Below are 9116 nucleotides of genomic sequence, written 5' to 3'. Positions count from 1 at the left end.
CATGTATACATACTACTTTGGGCCAATTATTGTGGAACTCTACTCAAAGGAAACTTTGAGTGTGTTTGGTCCAAGAAAGTAATATAAATCATTTAACTCTTTTTGGAACAAGTTTAACTACATTTTTTAAACTAAATTTCAAACGGGTTTCACAAGTTTCTCTTTCTTTCAAACATGCCATGAGTAAACAAATAATGACACAAGACTTTACTATACTAATTTTCTACTTTCAGATATATACCCTTTAAACACATTTTTGAGCAAATATATACTTTAGCCGTAATTTTTAAACCCACGGGTCAACCGCATTGTGCAGATTCCTTTCGAGGTGCCTAACACCTTCCTCGAGGAATCACCAGAACCCTTACACGAACTTTGATACTTTTCAAAAGGTTCTCAAGAAGACTAACCTTAAAAACGATTTTCCTAATTCCCATAATTAATTAGGTGGTGACTCTGTTAAACCAATAAAGAGCCAAGTTATGATAGTAGCTCTTATGCCCCCATAAAAGTGGACCATAATACATAGGATGAAAATGATGTAGATCAGAACAAAACTGAAGGGGTATTTGTAGTTGGTGATCAAGTTTTTCTGAAGCTTCAACCTTATAGACAAACTTCCTTGGCCTTAAGGAAGAACTTGAAGCTTAATTCTAAGAATTATGGCCCTACAAGATGCTTGAGAAGATTGACCCCGTAGCTTACGAATTGGAGTTGCCTCCTACTTCACAAACGCATCCTATGTTCCTTGTTTCTCTCCTCAAGAGAAAGGTTGGGTCTAGAGTTGTGGTTCAGACTGATTTACCTGCCACCAATCCTGATAGCCCGTTTGTTGTAAAACCTTTGCTGTTCTGACTCGAAAAATGGTGAAGCTGGATAATATTGTAGTGAAGGTCTTGATTCAATGGTCTAACCTCCTTTCAGAAGATGCCACTTGGGAGAATTACACAGATATGCAAACTCGATTTCCAGGTTTTGATTCCCAACCTTGAGGTCAAGGTTTATTTGATGCAGGCGGGATTGTCATGAGCTCAAATAATAAAAGGCATGGGGGACACGTGGAAGGCCAGGATTTACTCTCAAGTTAATGAGCTCAACTACTCATATTTAATCTCCATGTTGAAGTAGATATAACCACCTCAAGGTTGAGTTCAGAGGCATAACTGATTTTTGGTATTCTCTCTTCAATCACATTTTGCTTCCCTCTTCTCTCTCCCTTCTCACAATTTCTGCAGGTGTTCATTCTTAATTCACGGAATCAAAGTAGTTTAGATGTTCCATTTCTATTTCTCGTTTCAATTCAGTTGTAATCCGATTTTAATTCAATAAGAAACCCGAAAATTATCCTTTAATTTCCAGTTTAAGTTGAGATAGTTACATATAACTTAAACTCTAAAACTAAAAACTAATTAAAAAAAATAAAAAAAAAGCTCATATGCAGTCAGTCGGCTTGATTCCAAGTGAATCAAATCCTTTGATAACTAGAAGATCAGGTACTAAACGATCTTCCCAGAATGTTATTGGGTATGAAGTGAGGAATAGAAAATTATAGCACAAGTTAACCATCCTTCTGCCTTCTTATAACTGCAAAAGAGTACTGAATTATGTAGTATTTATAATTAAGCAGTTTCGATTACCATTATTACAGAAACTATAGACATTCTGTGCACAATGTTAAATAGAGTTTGAAGTCTTTGAATATGTACTTTACCAGTCCGTCAAGCAATATCTACTAGAAAACATGTGCTTCATGAATTAATACATTATCGACCTTCTCCAACTGTGACAGTCAACTCATTTTTGGAGCTAGCCGTGTATGGCTTATAAGAGGATGAAGAAGACGTGCTAGCCGTGTTTTTTTGTGTGACAAAAGCTGGTTGGTTAGGTCTTGGAAGAGTCGTGCTTTCACTCCCAAGCATAATGATCACATTTGACATGGTGGAGCGATCACCTGAATCTTCTTGCACACACAAAAGTGCAACATTGATGCACTTTAATGCTTCGTTTTCAATGCATGTATCCACTAGTATTGGATCCATCATCTCCAATGCCTTATTTTCCATCCATAGTTTCCAAGCCTGTAATTATATATTGAGTCAATAATAATATCCAATGATTAGAAGCAACGGACTCATTATTCTCTCTAATCTATTTTATATGACACCCTTTTTTTTTTTGGTTTGTTGCAAAAAGAATCGACATATTTTTATATTTAAAAACTTTTTAACTTTAAACTTCTCATTTTAACGTTAACGACATGCTCCTATAACCACTTAAAATGCTGTTTAACCATAGATCTAAGGGTTCTTGCGGTATGTGCCAAAGGTAGATTTTTTTATTTTACTTTTTTTTTGCTTTTTTTTTTAAGCTTCATAACCAGTCAAACACGCCATATAAAATGAAATGGAAGGAATATTTTGGTACATACCTGACCCAAGAGGTTTCTGGCTTCAAGAAGTTCCAAGTTTCTCTTCCCACTGATGATTTCTAGAACTACTACCCCAAAGGCAAAAACATCAGACTTGATTGAAAAGAGTCCTTCCAACGCATGTTCTGGTGACAAATAGCCACTGTGACAACAAGAAATGATCCAAAACCGCATGAGTAACTAAATCATGTGTACCACACAACAAGATTTCAGAAGTGTTGAGGAAAAACAAATTAAAATATACTAGCTCTGCCATAAAACTCTATGTTTTCTTCTTTTCTGCCGAGGAAGCATGAAGGTGTAAGAGAAATAGGCAGAGCGGCAAGAATACGGCTTGAAACTTGATTTTCTAGAGTTTTTAAATAGCATATTGATGAGCTAAAACTGTAATTATATACTTACTATGTTCCAACAATCTTTTCTGTGTTAGCCTCTATACTTTTGCCTTCAACAATCCTCGCCAAGCCAAAATCTGATATTTTGGTATTCATCTCTTCATCTAATAGAATATTGCTCGCCTTTAGATCTCTGTGAATTATCCGTAACCTCGAATCATGGTGTAGATAAAGAAGCCCACGAGCAATGCCCAAGACAATATCGAAGCGGATCTTCCAATCCAATAACTGGCGCAGAGTATGATCTTGCAAGGTCGGTGTAGGATAATTTCAGAACAATTATCAAGCTATTTGCATAAAAGTTATAGCAGAGGAGAAGGGGCAGAAGACTAGTTAGGAGACTCACCAAATATAAAGGTGTCTAAGCTTTTGTTAGGCATATATTCATACAATAAAATCTTTTCATTTGCCTCGAAGCAGTAGCCCAAAAGTCTGACTAGATTTCTGTGTTGAAGCTTGGCAATTAACATTACTTCGTTTCTAAATTCTTCAGCTCCTTGACCAGAATAACTTGACAGCCTTTTCACTGCCATTTCTTGTCCTTGAGGGAACTTACCCTGTACAATATTCCTTACTAAGTAGTAGTTACACAATGATAACACATGATTTCAAAAATGATTAAGATGTTACTCCTTCTATCTAAATTTATGTGACATATTTTTCTTTTTAGTCTGTTCAAAAGAATGTCAACTTTCTATAATTACAAACAATTTAATTTTTAAATTCTCATTTTATTCTTAATCAGATGATTTATAATCACACAAATAGCTAAGTCTTGTTTTAAACCACAAATTTCAGAAGTTTTTTTCTTTCTTAAACCCCGAGTACAATCAAACGAAGCCACATAAAGTGGAATGAAGGGAGAAGAAGTAAACAATAAATGAGAACCAGCCTTGTAAACTGGGCCAAATCCCCCTCGACCAAGCCTGTTTGCATCTGAGAAGTTGTCAGTAGCGACTTGTATGCTTTTCAAGCTGAAAAATGGGACGTCAATCTGCTTCTTATCATCTTCAGTTATCGTGTATTTGCATGAACTGTCGTTCTCTAAAAGTATTTCCTTAGCTTCGCATGAGATAAAGTAAGTTCCAAATTAGCAACAAATTCACAATATATATCAATATCCAGCTAGCAGGAAGATGATATGACTGAGTTTGCTCCATCGTTAATTACCTTTCCTTCTTGCTACCTTTTGTCTATGATAGATTAGATAGCCAATAAAACACACGGTTATAATTCCAGTAGTTAGACTGACGAAAATAATTTTGAGTTTCAGCGATGCTGCCTTTTTCTCACTCCATGATCCTAACGCTGCATGATCTGAAGCAAAACAAATTGAATCTTTCTTAGGTGATTAAGATGAAGAATATAACCAAATTGTTGCTGGTTGTTGCAGTGAAAGGGCTGAAACAAGTGCATTTTCAAAAAACAATCCCATCGATAGTCCAATGTTGTACCTCTGTTTCATTGGCATTGTTTGATTAGATACAGAATTTAAGAAACAAAGATTTTTGGCACATAAATACCAAAAGGTGCTCTTAGAGCTTGTTTAACATGTTATGGAATTTTTATGGTTATACGAACATGTCATTAAGGTAAACTAAGTAGTTCAAAGTTAAACAATTTCCAAATATAAGAACGTTTCATTCTTTTTTAACCAGACGAAAAAGGAAAAAGTGTCATTCTTTTTTAACCAAACTAACGCGTTGTAAAGGAAAAACATTCATTAACTACCAAAAAGGAGGGGTGGTACTTGGGAGGGGAAGAATCAATACCTTTGGTACAATTTAATATGGAACCTTCCCATTTGTAGTATTGATTGCACAGACACCTTTTGTGTCCTCGTCCTGTATTGTTGCAAATTGAATTTGGCCAATCCTCAGTCTGTAGAAGCAATGCATGTAGGTTCTAATGGCAGGTCCCACTTGATCTGCATTTCATTACTAACTCGAGGACCAAAACTGATATTTTGTAATTTACCATTGTAACACCAGTTTATCTGATGAAAGGGCAATGACTGGTTGAGCCATACACCTTGAGTCGCTGGCTTTTCGGTATCACAAACATTTTCTGCATGCAATTGTTTAACAAATCTTCGGTTTTCCTTGTCAACGTCAATGACAGGATAGGAGCCATTCAATGTCCGGAAACTAACTTCTCCAGTTTTATCATTACAAGAGAAACTATAATAAAGAGGATCACGACAATGTGGTTGACTGCTCAATGGATAGGGTATAACGATTGGGCAGCAAGGCTTGCAATTTCTCCTTGTTACTTCTGCAAAATGAAAATTAGAGATATTACCCTCAATTATCCACACTCTGTTACACCCTGACATTCTAGTTGAACAAGATATTGTATGTTGGGATTTTATTTAAATATAAATTATTTATAAAGAGTTTAAATAGAAAGGTGTCTTTTAGTGAAAGGATGTGCCTTTTCTAATTATCTGTAACTTCTCTTGTCTATTTAAAGACAATTGGTTTTAGTTCTGAAGCATGAAAAAAACGTTACTTTGTTCTTCCTCCCAAAAAACTCTTTTTCCTTAACAAAAATCTTGCACTTAAAAATCAGAAAAGTTCTTGCTTGCCTAAGACGGATCTTTCCATTGTCTGCTTAGTGTAGATTTCCACAGGCTTGTCATATCCACTAAAACTATTTGCGTACAATCTCGTAGAGGAGAGGGAGCAAATATCGTTTTTAGGAAAGCGTTTCGCACGTGTTTCAAGCCTCCAATTCTGTGTTCATTGTTCATATTGTCAAGCCTTCATCTTTGTATTCTTCTTCATATATTTTTTGTGTTCTTGGTATATATTTTCCAACATTGTATACTTAATGATTTCTTTCTCTAATTGTTTTCGGGATTGAGAGGTGAAGTGAGAAGGAGGGAAGAAATGGCAAAGGAGGGCCTCATTGGATTAATAATATTTGTACCAGATTATGTAGGCTGTCCAGTGAAGTCTATAATAGTACCCCCTCGGTTCCAATTTATGTGCCGGTGTTTGACTGAGCACCAAATTTAAAAGAACAAAAGAAAATTGAAGCTTTTGATTTAAAATACGAAAGATATTGTGTAACGATAAATCATCTCATTGAAGGTAAATTGAGAAGTTTAAAGCCAAATTCAAATAAAAAAGTTTAACATTCTTTTTTGAACATATTAAAAGTAAAAATATGAAATATAACTTGGAACAGAGGGAGTAGTACTGAAGGGAAGCAAAGTTATTGGCTGTTAATTAATGAATATAAGGAAAAATTAACCATTTTCCTGTTGGCCTTGTGATTTCCCTTTATATCCTATGTTGTAAAAAGGGATTAATTCAGGGAAGGTTCAAATTTACCCCATATTATCTATATTTACCCTCCGTTATACTATCAGGCCAATCTACTCCTACTGCTATATTATCCAGTCAAATCTACTATACTATCCGGCCAAATTTACCCCTATCTCTAACAAACTTACAAAAATATCCATTCAGACATGATGGAATGAAAGCACCGTATTTTTCCTAAATCAAGGCATTGTAAGCATAACAGTTGAGTCATTTGAAAACTGATAAACTGGAATTTTCTCTGCTTCAACTCTCAGTTTAGTATCAACTCAGCATGTCACCAACGTTATTTCGAAATGACATCCACTTAACCAAAAAAATCTGAAGAGAAACTCTAGAGAGAAATAGACATGTTAAATTAGGACATAAGATATATAACACACTAAAAGAAAAGATAAAAATCTATCATTTGTGACAAATAAACATAAAGTCTCACATTCTGTCTAAGGATGGGGAAGGTAAAGGAAAGGGGAGCAAGAAGGTTACATATTTGTTGTATTTGGTAAAACTGGAAGGTTACATACATTCTTAGTTCAATCTAGTTTCAAAGGATTAACAGAATTTTGAAAAAATAAATCATGAAGATATGTAATCTGGAGAGCCTGGAAAAAATTGGCAGTTCTCTGAAACAATAGAAGTCTGCATGCAAAAACAATACCATTTATGATGTTTAGACAAATTGGAATGTTGCAATTGTATATGGTGTATTTGAAGTGAACCAATAGTAGGACGTGCTATGGGTGGTCTCAGAAGTTTGAGGTGATAAATTTCATAAGACTAAATGTCTGAAATATTTTAGAGAGAAATGGAGTAGGAATCCAAAATCAAAACAGAATTGTTGTAAGAATTTCAAAAGGAAAATAAAGAAGTAGAGAATCAGGCGTAGGATTAGGCAAATTGTGACAGGGAAGTACCAATATCAGAAATGTCTACGCGGACAGAGAGGTTGAAGCCACCAGTATAGTTCTCCTGAAGATTTTTGAGATCATTGGTCCAAATTGACCATCTATATATAGTTTTCGAGCCAGAAGATCCTCTCTGTGCTTCTTTATGTTCTTCACCATACGAATAAGCTACGCACTGACAGCTGTCTCGACACTCCCTTCTGCAATCATCTTCACTCTTAGCCTCAGAATATGGCAGGTCCGGCTCCTCAAATTTCATAGGATACATATTCAAGAACGTTCCAAACTCTGATTTCTGGTTGCAAGTACTATCTGACTTTCTTGAACAACCATCAACAAAATTCCCGGTAATCCAATCATCTGGAGAAGCAGGATCGAATCCTGGCAAACACTTGCACCGTGACATTTTCTTGCTATTGCAAACGCCAAATCTCCCGCAAGTATTAAACACGCCACAAGGACCTTGCGGTTCCAACCACAAAAGAAACCACCCACTATTGTCATACCACTGAAATAATTGTATTTCTCCAGAGGAATTCATCAATAGCCTTGTGTAATTATAGAAATTAGGTAACAAAAAACGATTAGACCATCTTGGAGGTAAAGATTCCTTACTGAAGTTGGATAACATGTATGCCACAAGGGAGGGCAGTTCACTAAAACTAAAGGGATTAGCAGAAGCAGAAGCTGAGCCTTTCCAGTGGATGACCGTCCTTTGACGTATGGTGTACTCGGAGTTGCCTGCTTGATTTAGCCGAAACGTGTAGTTTCCAGGGCTCGGGTCCTTTTGGGTAATCGTCCAAGCAGTCAATTTCAGCCCATTGTCCATTCTCATACCAGGAAGGAAGGTGTCAGTGGGGTTGTCAAAACTTCGCCATAAGCTATTGCCTGACAAAGCATCAATTAAAACCAAGTTTCTTGAATCCAAGAGCTTTGCTGTATGCTTCAAATTCAAAGATGAACTGTTGAGTTCTGTTGAGAAATAAGAGGTCCTCGTTGAGTCCAACACTTTGAGATTACCATCACCATCAATAGCAATAACCAAAAGTTCAGTTGATGATGGAATTGGTTTGTCCGTGTTGGTAACCCACACAACGGTTTCGGGACTCACCTTGTACCACATGCCTACATATTTGTAGGATTCACCGTCATCAGATTTAGTTGTAAAGAATCCCAGTTCGAATATCTCTCGAGCTGAAACAAGAGTTTCCCCTTTAGATAATACATTGTCAGCGGTTCTGGTGTCCCTAGAATCGCAGTTGAAGTGCCTCAGGCACAGCAAAAATGCAAACAAGACAACACTAGCAGACCGCATACTGCTAGCTTATAAAACAATAATGGCTATGATATTCAGATTCGGACGACGAGTCCTGAGAATAATCAGTGGTGCTTGATGGACTTAATGAAAGGATTTCTCAAAGTGGGATAAATGATTCAATAAAATTCTGCTCCAACAATTATTGGTCCCGTATTCCAGGTTTCTTACTTTTTGGCTGCTTGCCAAGTCTACTGGTTAAGTCTTCTTTCTTTTCTATTCACATTTTGCTTAATGTTATGCCCTGTTGTGTAAGTATATTCCCTAGAGAATGGTAAATTTTCCGACTGATATAAATGGTGAAATGTGATTCTGCATACTACAGTATCGTCACTACTAGAAAAATGCAAATTACATGGGGATTTTTCTGGAAATTATATTGGAAAATCCGCATGTGATTTAGTTTCATGGGGATTTTCCTGCGAAAAAAAAAATCCGATGAAAAAACCTTTGTGGGTAATTATTACCTGCGAATTTATGTTTCCCAGGTAAATTACATGTGGATTTTTAATCCGCATGAAATTACTTGGGGATATTTCGTCAAGAAATATAAAAAATTCACAACAAATTTTGTGAAAATGGGAATTTTGTTGCGAATTTTATTGTGAAATGTTCCGTAGCCGATGTAGTATTGGAGTGATCCGATACCATCAATTCACGTAATATTTCTATTCATTATTATTTTTATTTTTTTTGGAATTCTTTTTTTTTAAGGTATATTTTCAAAAAGTTTAATTTATATGT

At 35.8% G+C, this 9116-nt stretch overlaps 1 pseudogene; it reads right to left on the bottom strand.

Moving 5' to 3' along the window:
• Nucleotides 1-1281: 1281 nt before the first annotated feature.
• LOC132040081 (G-type lectin S-receptor-like serine/threonine-protein kinase At4g03230) lies at nucleotides 1282-8607 on the bottom strand (annotated as a pseudogene).
• Between the last annotated feature and the right edge of the window lie 509 nt (nucleotides 8608-9116).

The sequence above is a fragment of the Lycium ferocissimum genome, chromosome 12 (genome assembly GCF_029784015.1).
Source record: "Lycium ferocissimum isolate CSIRO_LF1 chromosome 12, AGI_CSIRO_Lferr_CH_V1, whole genome shotgun sequence".
NCBI lineage: Eukaryota > Viridiplantae > Streptophyta > Magnoliopsida > Solanales > Solanaceae > Lycium > Lycium ferocissimum.
This window is presented reverse-complemented; position numbering and strand designations above follow the sequence as displayed.